Source organism: Pteronotus mesoamericanus, unplaced genomic scaffold (genome assembly GCF_021234165.1).
Source record: "Pteronotus mesoamericanus isolate MK-2021 breed Mesoamerican mustached bat unplaced genomic scaffold, CSHL_Meso_final contig_78, whole genome shotgun sequence".
NCBI classification, from domain to species: Eukaryota; Metazoa; Chordata; class Mammalia; order Chiroptera; family Mormoopidae; genus Pteronotus; species Pteronotus mesoamericanus.
The window spans coordinates 22,143,604-22,156,677 of NW_026555258.1; the positions used below are offsets into that span (position 1 = coordinate 22,143,604).

The window sequence follows — 13,074 nt, forward strand, 5'->3', positions numbered from 1 at the left end:
AAATAATAATTAAGTCTTCTGAGAAGATCACTTAAGATAGAAACCACTGAAAAAAAGTCTCTGGGTGATAAGTACTTGTTATTGAAATAGTTACATAATCTATAGCTGGTATCTATTTTTGGTCATCTTCAGTCTATAATCCAGTGTTCAAAAATGTTTACCCCACACAAAGGCCCCCCTAGATCAGGTCCAATCTGGGCTGAGTGATTGATGTTCAATTGCTGATTAACTGGTCGCAACACAGAGGGATGATGTAATTAGGAATTAGAATGGTTAAACATTCTGGACCACAGGGGCCTTAATTTGGATTTTAAAATGCCAGGGCTGGATTGACAGACCAGCCTGTGACACCTGGCTGAGGCAAATGGCTTAATCCCAAACTGGACACCAGGTAATAAGCATGCCTTGGTTCTTCATTTCTTATAATGCTAAGAGCGTAGGTCAAGAAGCTCTATGGATAACTTTAGAGAGGACTATCACATTTTCTGCCCATTAATAATGCAGCTACTTACTGCAGTGCTCTAGTCTCTACTTCGTTCATTTTCCAGGAAAATCTCCACCTAGGCCTACTTACCCAGTTCCTTCAAGTTTCCATTTGTCCTTTATCAGAAAAGCTGTATTTGTAACCCCTACCACATAAATTGTCTTCCAAGACCAATTCTATTTTTCACCCTAAGAACTGACCAGAGAATGTGGGTCTGAGCACTGGTCTTCATATTTCACATGCAACAGGTACCAAATTACAAGGTCTTTTTCCACTGGCTTTATTGTTTTCTCAAAAGCAATGCCTTTTCTCCTTCTTGGAGGCTCTTCCCAGTGGACAGACCTCTTCTGTTTTGACTCGTCAATCATTCCCCTGCCTCTCTTCTTCTTTTCCTTTTGTCATCCAAGCAGTCTCTCCTTCCCAGCAAATTTCTTCCTCATAATTACATCGATGCTTTAGCCTACTTTTCTGTTAGCTTAACAACCCTGTCTATTTTCTACTTGTGCTGATGCTACTGTTTGCTTTTCTGACGGGCTAATCCGTGTATCCTTTCAAGGCCTAACTTCCCCTACCATGATAGCAGCTGGAGCTCTAATTCACAGGTGCCTTCCAAAGCTTTTCATTAGCAATAGAAATGAGATGGTTTATAAGCCCATTTCTTAGTCTGCAGGTGAGTATTGGAGCCTTTGTGCAGCAAACATCTTTCAAGTATCCCACATTGTGCCACTGCCCAATTATTTTCTGAGTAATAAGCACAATGTTATAGGCACATTTGTAGTGTTAAAGGGAGAATGTTCCCTCAGAGGGAATCAGCTCCACCCCCTTATCCCCCACTACCTCTGGCATTTCCCAGAGCAAGAGAGGCACTCGGCTGACAGGAGCAAAACTGAATAATGACTTTACTCTCCTAAAGCTTAACGGGGAAGAGAAGAATTCCAAAATTTGAAGGCCTTAGCTCATGTTCTGGTTCAACTGGCCAGACGAGGGCTTAGGGAGTGAGTTTGGCCTTCCCCAGCTGGGCTCTGTGGCAGCTAAGCCTCTCCACAAATCCTGGGCTTAATTACTTCTGACACAGTTGTCTCGCCTGGGCTTCCAGCTCCTTTTGTGCTCAAACCAATCTGAATTCAAAGGTAAGTCCTTGCTTACTCATCTTGGTCAAATGCTTAATTTCCTACTAAGTGATCCTAAAACATTTAAATCAGGATCCACTGATTCCTGATAGAATTTTCCTAACAGAATCTTTCCTCGCATGGTCTTTGTTAAAAGTCTACTCGAAAGCCTGGCAAAATAACCTTTTGAATTGAGCAGTCTTTATCTCCAGAATTTATTTCTTAAACAAACAAGTACCTACCAACCTTCCCTTCACCCCCAAGGGCAGGCTCTGCTCTTTGAATGAAGTTTGGGGTTAAGATGTGCACAAGCACAGCAGCAGTATTTTATTAATATCCAGAAGCAACATGCAATGAACTAAACAAGCAAACACATGAAAGCAAGAAAATCAATACCTAAATACCCATGACCTGGCACAAAAAGAAACCTTCCATCCAAGAATAACTCAAGAAAAAAATGTCTCCAGCTAGGAATTAGGCAAGAATGCTTTGAAGACACCAAGTAATCTGCTCACCAGAATTAAAAGACAATGCATCTGCAAGGGACCATGCTGGTGTCCTCTGGCGCCACGCCCACTCTACCTACCTCCTGTCTTTCCAAACCCTGAGAAAACCAACTCTGTGTTGCAGTCACACATCCAAAGACTAAAAATCTTACATATTCCTCAACTGCCAAGGACAGCGTCCTCAGAAAGTAGATAAATTTTATGACACTATTTCCGAGCAGAAAGTGTAAATCCAAAGCACTTCCAATTGACTTTCTATTTATCAGTGTGTGCAGTTCTCAAGATACAAAGTTCAAGGGGACAAAAGATTCACAAGAGCTTCCTAGTCAACTGCAAACACAATCTAAATGCATAAAAATCCGTGTTCCCTCACTTGGAAACTTCTCCTCCTGGGTCTTATAAATCCAGGAGACAGTTCAATCTAAGGATTATCTTCTCTCCACTGACCACCCCCCTGCAACTTTTTTTCCCTTCGGTACTGGCATGCAAACCATGCTGTTTTAACTTCTTTCCTGTTCTCCCAGTTCTTCTGGAACATTTTATTTTCGACAGTCAACTCATTTGGAGGAGTGCCACACTGAGGTTCAACTGTTTATAGCGTTAACTGTGTTTCTGCCAGAAGTCCACATCCAGCACTACCTTCTCCAGAATGCCTCCTGGATTAAGAATTTATGCTTTAGTTTGGAAGAAGCTTAGAAAATGTGGAAACTTCCACACATCACTCTTCATTACAAAATTACTTTTGCTTGTCTAAGAGGAATCAGAAATGGAAACCCATTTTACCCTTCTTGAAGTACTGGCCCATCTCTCTCTCTCGGTTAACTATTGCTCGTGTTGTTCAAGTGTCATTTTTAAGGGTGATTTCCTGTATATTGGGAAATGGGAAATAGCCAGCCATTAGTCTGCAAGCTAGAACTGGGCTCCTAGAAGGTACATGAGAGGCATATTTCTAGATGAGTTCAGAACACTGGAAAATCACCAGTAATTGTTTTAGACTGGATTTCACTCTCTTGGACATTTATTAGTATTACAAAATGGCATCTCTGAAAGAAGCCAATTTAAGTCTGTACCATGTTGCAAAACAGATCCTTAGAGTCCAATTGTGGGCACTTTTGTAAGTTGCAGTTGACTCAGACAAACTTCCAAGGAAGGGCATTTGAAAAGGACTCCCGAGCCCTGGGTGACAGAACTATAGAGGAGGGGAGACAGTGGAAAACATAGCTACAAACCCAACAGCAAAAACTTAACTGCAAGTGACATCAACACAGTTGGCTTCTGGAGTGTCACTTCTATAAATGAAACCATGCTCGGCCCAGGGTTCCCCAACGTGTTAAATTCAACTAATACTAATTCAACTGTCCCACTAATGTCTAATCAGAATGTCTTGAGCTGATAGATCACAAATCATGTGCACTGGGGCAGCAGAAAGGGTACCCTGCTGGGAGTCAGCTGACCTGAGTTCTAGGCCTGGCTTTGTTACAGCTGCACTTTCTGATCTTGGGCAAGTCACTTCAAGTCTTGGTGCCAGTTTCCTCTTCAGTAAAATGCAGGGGGAAGGGGAGATTTGAAGTCGATGATCTCTCTAAGGCATAAAACAACCAGCTTCTCAATTAGAAGTTCTGACTGGTAAAGACTAAATACTTAATACCCATCATTTATGGTGTATCTCTTCGTCAACTTTTAAATGATTATTTCTGTTAATATCTCCTTGGGAAATAAGATTTTTATCCATTACCCCAAAACCTCAGCTTCATCTCCGTGCTCCTGGAGTTCTTTCATATTGTAATAAGTGCCTCTTTTCTTTTCCTTTCTTATTTTTTTAAGCAACCTTCCCCAAACTAAGAGTTGTGACTTGTGCTATTAAAAGAGCTTAGAACTTCCCATTTCCTTGCTAGAGCTAAAATTAAACTGTCCATTCCTTAGGGCCCAACATAACATCTGCCAGATGTCTTGGCATATCACACAAGAAGAGGAATTTTCTTCGAGCACTATCTCCTCTCCTCTTCATTTTCTCATAATCAATTACTAGGTTACTGGCTAATGTTTCTCCCCAAACCACCAGCTTCATAAGCATGTGACCCTCACCAAAGATACCTGCTTTCTCTTCTCTCTCTCTCTCTCTCTCTCTCTCTCTCTCACACACACACACACACACACACACACACACACACACACGTTTATCCCCACTCCCTACCCCACTAGATTTTTAGCAATAAATTCTGGAAATATTTCCTCCCACTTCTTTCGAATGTCCTTAGTTCCCATGTACCAATCATCCAGTTATACACTCCTGTCATATTCTTTGCAATCTGATTTCATTATTTATATGTTTTCTAATCTGTGAGTGTGGCTTTGTGAAATAGCACCTCTGCTCTTCAGTCATCAACTTGGAACATTCAATACACTTTTGTCAATGCTCTGGCCCATGAGGCAGTGAACTATAGGTTTGATAAAGGCACACATCACAAAGAGGATAGTAAGGTTACCTTAACCAACAAAACCCCTCAACACCAGAGAAGAATTCAAGAGAGACCAGACCCTATTAAACTCTATCACACAGAAAATGCAACTCTTTCCCAAGGCAACTTTACCATTCTATTCTTTCAGGAAAACTGACCACAAGTACTCTTACGTCCATTAGTAGAGCTGGTTTCCTTTTCCCCTACTGTCTTCTGGAAGACTCATTAGAACGATTGTATATATTTATATATAAAAAGTTTATTTACTTTGCATCTAAAACTTGTCTCTAAGTCCAAAGAGGGAAAAACAAATCCTCAGGGAATGTGATCAATGAATTAGATGGACATAAATCTAATATGAGAGAGATTGTGAACTACAAAGTTCCAACAAGAATCTTTTTTTAAAAAGATATGCATCATAGCTCACATATATTTCTCCAGAATGATTTTCCTTGGTGATATATTAGAGCTATGGCAACTGGGTGTCTCAAAAACAAAAAGGATCCCTGAGCTTTGACATCAAATGAGAATGTTCAATTTGACACTTTTTATTTCTACCATAATGGTTTATCCAAGATACTTGCCCTGTTTCAAATATATATGTCTAGAAAAACACAAGAGACCATGTGTTCAGTATTATGGTACCTCCCATATTGATAAAGGGGATCAGAGATGGGATGGGTCTGTTAGGTAACCAGTTAGGACATATTCTTAAACTCTAAAATGCCCCTTAGAGACTTAATATTTTCCCTCCAGAAAGCTCACCTCTTTAAGACTTGTCTATAAAGACACCATTTGGTTGCAAAGTAAAAAAAAAATGTGGTGAGTCAAACTGCTGGACATTCAGTTTGTCAGGGTTTTTTTCCCCCCACCACAGAAGTAAGCAAGCAAGCAGTTGTTCTGGTATCAACAACTAAATGATATTATGGAAGTTTCCTTCAAGATCAATGTATAAAAGTATTTAAATTTACATAAACATATCTGCTACATTAGATGCAAAATTTTCTGGTAATTACTTTCCCAAATAACTACTTATTCCATTGTTTTTGAACTTCTGAGTCTGAACATGTAGCATCCTCATATGAATTAGCAAATTTAAATAAAACATTGATGACATTCCACTTAAGAGTAACGGGCATCAAAAGATAACATTCAAAAATGAATAATAAAAGGTATGATTCCAAGTAAGATTTTTAAAGTGCTCTTGGAAAGGCCTAGGTTTTGAATAACGAAGCAGAGATCTGAAGAGAAGTATTTTTAAATGAGCATACACATCAAGTGAAAATCTTGAAAACCATACATCTTCATCTGCAAAAACAGGGTTTTACTTCATTGACCAGGGACAATTACCAGCTAAAGAACCATGTGTTTCCCCCTCTCCTTTCACACCCCTCAGAAGAACAATAACCCTCAATTAATGACACAACAGTTTGGTTTGAAAAATGTGATGTTGTCATATTCAGCATTGTGCATTTACTGAATGACACTGCTACCAGCTACTCAACAGAATATAATTGCATCTGGAATCTAAAACCACTTCAATATGCACAAAAATACTACAGACATAAGGAAGGTTACCAAAAAATCTGACACACACAAAAATCTGACACATAATGAGAAAGCAAAGCAAGAAAAAAGCTGGTATAAGTCGCTCACCAATGTGTTCCTTGTTTCTGTTGAAGCTGGTACCTTTCTGTGTTTCTCCTTAGTTGAAAACAAGGTCTAATCAGCCCCCTTACAATATATTAATTGGTTCTGAATCTCCAAGTTTTCATTCCACCGTGGAGCCCTCCTCACCTATCTTCAATAGTCCATCTAAAATTCTTCCAACATCTTCCCTCATCCTCAAGATGGCTACCTTACCTAATGGAAAAGCAACATCTTCATGGTTGAGCTTTTATAAAATCCTCAAGCATTTCAGGATTTAGTTCTTTACTTGGATCGATTACATACATTCTCTAGAACTAATCTGTGAAGAACTCCAATCAATGTGTGTGGCCTGAGGTGGGATTGGGTCCTTTCTTCAAATCATCCTCACAAAATGTCTTCCTGTAAGACTAATAAATTTCTCCCAATTAAAAAGGTGAAGACACCTGGACATAGGTTTTTTTCAACTGACATAATATCTCTTAAAAATTTGTTTCCATAGTGACATTGTTAAGAAGACATTTGATATTTGTGAAGACTTACAGTACTTGAGAACACAGAAAAAAAAATAGCAGGATGGAAAGGAAGGGGGAAAACAAAGGAACTAAAAGAAGGCCTCATACACAAATGGAACAACCTGAAGAGAAATGTAGACCCTGGAGAAACTGGTGTCAGTCAGAGTTCCTCTGAGATCTTGGAGGATTTGTTGTTGGGTGTGTGTGTGTGTGTGTGTGTGTGTGTTTGCGTGTGTGTGTGTGTGTATGTGTTTTCCCAGAGATCAACCCAAACCAGACAATAAAGTCTTGCAATGCATCAAAACATGATGATAACCAAGCCTCAGAACTCCAGAATGTCAGCTTAGGACCATCACCATCTTCACAATGAGGAAACAGCATTTCCTCCTCACTTCCAGGAGACCTGGAGCAGCTTAAAGTTTTGTGAAGACCTCAGTGGAAATTGTTTAAGATTTTGCCTTGCCTTTCCTGAAGGAGGTCAAAACCCTTCAGGTCCACTCAGAAGGGGAAAAAAAATCCAAAAGTTTACTTTAAAATGGAAACAAACATCTCAATAACTTGTGAAAGCACTCCTTTGGTGGGAGAAAAATCTGAGCAGCTCTTTAAAGCCCCTCATTTCCATGCATAATGAATAGACAGTGAGGAACCACAAGATTTCCCCCAGGAAAGGGAGAAGGAGTAGGCAGGCAAGCTTCCTTCTCCAGCCATCACCAACAGAGCTTCAAAATGGAGACATCCATAATTTTATAAACACTTCTCATCTCAGCTTTGTCTCCTGGAAACCCGCTCTCCTCCATTTTCTGGTGGAGTTACAACATGACACAGGCTTACCTGACTCAGTTCCCAGCTCTCAACCAAACTAGTCACTTCCTCCAAAACCTGCAAGCCACCTCCAGAAACAAAACCAAAGCAAACCAAACAGCCAACACAGACACTCAGACACAGCCCCCCAGAACCCTGGGAGAAAGCCCCAACTGGTTGGTCTTTTCCCATCCCAGGCGCGTGCTTAAAAATGAAACTTTTTTTTTTTTTTTGGTAGGGGAGGAATATAAAAGGAACTCCAGGCAGCCTCCCTCCCTCTCTGTAGGTTAGAAGCTACAATGAAAAGAAAATGAGGGTTCCTTCAGGAATGGTGAAAAGCCTGGAGAATGAACGTGAGAAGGAGCTTTGTGTTTTGGAGTCTGGACTGGAACCAAAGCAGACAGCTTGCAAATGGAGGACACAGAGATAAAGAAAGGGAAAGAGAGGGGCTGCTCCAATGGGGGGCGGCTGCGGCTTCTCCTCGTGCCTGGAAGGAGGGCAGACCCCTGGGAACTGCACCAGGAGACGACCCCTAGGCCCCTTGCCTTCTTTCCTCCCTTCCTCAGAGGAGAGCCAAGCGTGTGTAATGGCTTCTCCTCTCCAGAAACCGTTGTCCTCTTCAACCAGACGCTTCTGAACCCCCAGCCTGGAGACAGCTCCTTAGCTGCTCCTGGACCTGCGCGCCCCCCACCCGGCCAGCGCCCCCCGCTCCTCGCCTCTGTCCTCACCAGCAGCACCAGCAGCAGCAGCAGCAGCAGCAGCCGCCACCCCCGACACATCCCGACCCCGCATCCCAACTTCGGAGACAGAGAGAGGGAGAGAGCCAAATACCTGAGGAAGAGGGGGGTGCCAATCCGCACGGCTTTGCCATCGGGCTGGGGACAGGCAGACAGAGAGGGGGAAAGGAAGGAGAGCGACAGAGAAAGAAAGAGGTCAACCGGCTCAGGTCGGGGCGGCTCAGAGCGCTCCCTCCTCGGCCCCTCGCTCGCTCCCTCTGGCTCTCGGCTGAGGTCTCCTCGCCTACCGCCCTCCGCCCCCCTCTCTGTCCCTACTCCTGTCCCCACGCTCGGAGCATCGGTCCTAAGCCTCTAGCTCTCTTCTCACTCATCTTTCATTTTCTCTTCTCTCCATAGAACTACACGAAATTAATTAAGCCACAGCGCTCCGCTCCCCCCAGCAGAAGGAGCAGCCAGCAGGAAAAGCACAGCCACCTCACTGCCCCTGCTACCACCACCACCTTCTCCACCTCTTCCTCCTCCTCTTCCTCCCTCGCTTCTCCTCCTCCTCTTCCTCCTCCCCCTCCCGCTCTCCCTCCTCCCCCTCCTCCTCCTCTTCTCGCTCGCTTCTTCTCTTCCAACAGCCAGTCCAGGCAGGGGACTTCCTCTCCTCCGGCTCCACCAACCCTCCTCGGCCGAATGAATGAGCGCGTTTGTGCGTCCACCACCCCGCGCTCTCCTGCTCGGAGCACTCGGACCACCCCGAGGTGGCTGTTAATTGCAGTAACTTACAGAAGAAGCGTCCCGGCGCCGGGAGGTGTTTCGGGTGCTCCAGCCCCACCGCCTCCTTATCCTCTTTCTCTTTCTCCTCTTCCTGCTCGGGTTATTGTTGTGGAAGTTGTTTGGGAGTCTCATGTGCTTCTGCCGGGTCTCAGCAATGGAGGATCGCCATCTTCCCTGCCTTCCTCGGCTCCTCAGACTCGCTGCAGCTGCAGATGACCTGAGATATCCGTCTCTCTCTCCCTCTCCCTCTCTCTCCCTCCCTCCCTCTCCCTCTCACTCTCTCCCCTCTCTCCTCTTCTCTCTCCTCTCCTCCCTCTCCCTCGCGCGCGCTCTCTCTCTCCCTCCCTCTGTGTCTCTCTCTGAATAATGAGAAACCAGAGGGAGAGAGAAAGCAAGACAGAAAGAGAGAAGGAAGACAATCTTCTCCTGCCACACAAAACGCCGGAGCACCAGGGGGTGCGCGAAGCCTTTCTAATAACAACAACAACGTGCAGGAGAGAGGAAGAAAAAAGAAAAGAAAGAAAGAAAGAAATGAGGAAAGGGTTGGGGGGATAGAAGGAAAGAATTATCCAAGAGCTGGAGAAGAGCAGGAGCAGAAGCTGGAGGAGATGCTGAGGCTGCGGTTGCTGTCCCCCCCCTCCCCGCTGAACCCCAGAAGGAGGCAAGGTGGTTGCAAAGTTAAGGCTGGGACATTGTCTTTGTCACTCAGAGCAACACAGAGCCAGGCCAGTGAGATGCAAGAGGAGGAGGTGGCGGCAGTAGAGGAGGAGGAGGAGGAAGAGGAGGAGAAGGAGGCAAAGGAGGAGGAGAAGGGGAAGAGGGAGATGAGATGAATAAAGACCTGCGGAGAAGGCGGTGCGTGGAGCGCGGCGGCCGGGCTGAGACGTGCGCGCTCGCGTCCCGGAGGCGTCCGGCCGCCCTGGCCGGCAGAGGAAGCCCCCAGTGAGGACCCTGACCCGCGGCTCATAGCGTTCCCACCATCAGCCCTGCCCCAGGAGACGAGCCCCGGCCCCAGAGAGTCCCTCACACGCATCCATCTAGAGGCCAATCTTTGCAAAGAAAGATATGGGGAACTAGAGGTTGCAAGTCTAAATCCAGATCAACCACGTGGGGCTTTTTAATCCCTTTCCAGCTTGCGGTGTGAGTATCTCCAGTGAAAAGCTCAAATTGTCCATTACTGGCACGTATTTTGAAGTTTTCTCCCCCGAAATAAAGGCTCATTGTGCATTTTATTTCTTTTCTGATATGAAAGGGGGGGGGGGGGCGGAGAGAGAACCACCCATCATTCCGAGTCTCGGAACCACCACTTTCTTTTCCTAACTTGTGAAATGTTTTGACGGCGCACCAAAGAAAAGAAAAAAAAAAAAGCCTACTTAAATAACTTTACACCCTCCAGCCCCGCGTTGTTTGCACTTTCTGGCTGATCATCTAAAGGTTCGGAAAGTAACAATCAGCGCTCCTAATGATAAGGTGTCATGGTGTTGAAGACAAGAGAGCCAAGATGAAGCTTTCACACCTTGAATTTTTATTTAGTGTAATTTTTCCCAAATCGTTCTTACCTATCCCTTTTGCAAAGGAGCGGGGGTCCCCCCCTTCCCACCAGGTCTAACATTTCCTGAGGCTTTAATTTGATGGGGGGGCGGGGCGGGGATTGCCTACAGTATAAAAATCAATACAGCAAGTCAGGAGCAATTGAAGTTCAAGGGCATGGGCTGGTTGTACCATTTCTTATTTCTCGCATCCTCGAGTTGGACATCAGCAGCCTCGGGAGAGAGAAATGCGCAGCGCGTATTTTGGAGACCTTAATTAAAGTTTCTTTTGTCCGCGTCTGAATCGGGGGATGTTGCCGGATTCCTTTGCATTGGGGAGCGCGCATCCGGTGGAGAAGGCGCGGTGTTAAGGATCCTGGGCAAGATTGCCCTCTAATACTCCCTTCCCCTTCCAAACAACAGTCCGGGAAGATATACCCATAAACCCATACAATAAAGGGGGAGGAGGAGACGCGCGGCGAGTTGGTTTCCATCGGATAGCGGGGTTTCATACCCAGATCTGAATCCTCGTTTTCCAAGATGTTATTCCTCAATCGTTTATTCTGGGGCAGAATCCCTCACCCAGAAGCACGATTTCACCCCCCTCCGAGTCAACACTTCCTGCCCTTTTCTCCTCCCACTCACATTGAAAAGCTTGGGAGCCCTAAAAGGGTGTTGATGGCGGGGGTGATAAATAAATAAATAAATGACACTCTACGCGTGCGGTGGAGAAGAAAGGAGGGGGGAAGAGGAAAGGCCAGGAGAGGGAAGAGAAAAAGTAGGGAGAGGGGAACAAGGAGGAGAAAGCACAGAGGCGAGGGGGAGACAGGAGTCTAAAGAAAGAGAAGAGAAAGAAAGGAGAGTGGAGGACGCTCGGGCTGTTCGGTGTTCAGAACTGAAATGATCCTGGCTTTGTGCAGAATTGGGAGGACTCTCCCTTCCAGGTGCCTGGAGGGACTTGGGGAAGTCCTTCTGCCCGAGCTCCTCCCCCAAGGGACCCCAGGGGTGTCGGAGCGTTGGCCGCCGCTCCCCCATAAATTCCTCGTGGCAACAAGAGGAAACGCGCCAGGTCTCCTCCGTCCTTCTCAGTGCCCCGGCTGATAATTTACCTCTTTGTCTTTAATAAAAAGCTGACTTCTTATGTCAAGCTCTGCACCGGGAAAATAACAGTCGTATTTCAGGTTGAAAGCTCCTATTACTGCTGGGTTTTGGAGACTGTGATAAAATCTTCATCGACGTGGAGGTACCTTCTGGGTTGGCTAGGATCGGAAATCCTAAGATGGGGGCCGCCCTTCCCCGGGGGCAGGGGCGCGGAGGACAGGCGGTGGGGAGGGAGGAAGAAGCGACGAGGTCAGAGGAAACCCAAGGCTCCTGAAAAACCGTAGGGCTTCCCGCAGTCGGGGAATGAGCCCTGGGGAGGAGCCTTTCGCGAAAACGTGAGCGCGCCCCAACACGCCTCAGACCTCATAAACCCTCTTGGCAAAGACCCGGGAAGCGGCTGGCGGACCGATTGCGGTGAACTCCAGAAATTAACCTGCGCGACAATTAAACGGGCTGTCGCCCTTTCGCACTCACCTCGAGCGACCGAAATAGAGAGCTCCCGAACCGGCCGCGGGGGACCAGGCTCCTCCCTCCTGTCCCAGGAGGAGAGGACAAAAAGGGGAGATGGACTTGGAGATGGCCCCGCCCTTCAAACGCTCCAATCCTTAGAAACCAAACCTCCTTTCCAAGCCTCCAAGTCTAGAAGGGACAAAGACAGCGAGGAGATCCAGAGACCGGTGGGGAGATGATAGGTGGCTTTCGGGCTTCTCCTGTGTGTGCGTAGCGGGGAGGTACGATGGCTAAGTTTCCATCCCAAATACAGGATGGTCTTTAGAAGACCACCTTCTGGTTTAGAAGCAAATTGATTTTCCAAAGCCATGAAGCAAACTATTGCTGAACTCCCGCATCGCCTTGATTTTTGAATGTGAGAAGGCTAACATTTCAATTACTGATCCCATACATATTTTTTTACGACTTTGTTTTTGGAGTCACAAGTATCTTAACTGTCCAAGTAAAATAATTGAAAGAAATTAAATATGGTTGGGGAGTGGGCTTTTTGTTTGTTTGCTTGTTTTGGGGGGGACAGTTTTCTTTCAAATGATAGCAAAGCAATTGGATAAATAAAAGCTGGGCTAGTTAAGGAGAGTGCTGTGGCTGAAGGTTTTAGTGAAAAATCTTGATAAACTTGGCACTTAAGTAACTGTAATTATGCTTTGCCATTAGCAGACCATTAAGATAAACAGGAGAAAGTTCACACCTCCTGCTATTTCATTCCCTAAGAATATTCACAAAGATAAATCGAGCCTAGTTGGTGGGTTATCTTCACCACCAGGAGGGTTCATTTCTAAATTTTAAAATTAAAATGGAAAAGCTTAGGTTTTGTACACAGCCAACAATGTGAAGGAAGTCTCAGGGGGACATATTTACTCCGTGAAGATTTGCCTTTTGTTACAGTACCCTATGCCATTATCCCCTGGAGTCAT

At 45.4% G+C, this 13,074-nt stretch overlaps 1 protein-coding gene across 7 annotated transcripts in view; it reads right to left on the reverse strand.

Annotated features, from left to right (window-relative positions):
• ZNF462 (zinc finger protein 462) overlaps positions 1 to 12,188 on the reverse strand; it is a 136,650-nt gene extending 124,462 nt beyond the window's left edge. For 3 of the 7 annotated variants that reach the window (XM_054584571.1, XM_054584570.1, XM_054584565.1), the window contains exon 1: positions 9,030 to 9,722. The gene's annotated coding sequence lies outside the window, so the exon portion shown is untranslated. Of the gene's footprint in view, positions 1 to 8,352; positions 8,397 to 9,029; positions 9,724 to 12,124 lie in introns of those variants that run through there. The other 4 variants (XM_054584566.1, XR_008530063.1, XM_054584567.1 and 1 more) reach the window with 4 other exon arrangements.
• Between the last annotated feature and the right edge of the window lie 886 nt (positions 12,189 to 13,074).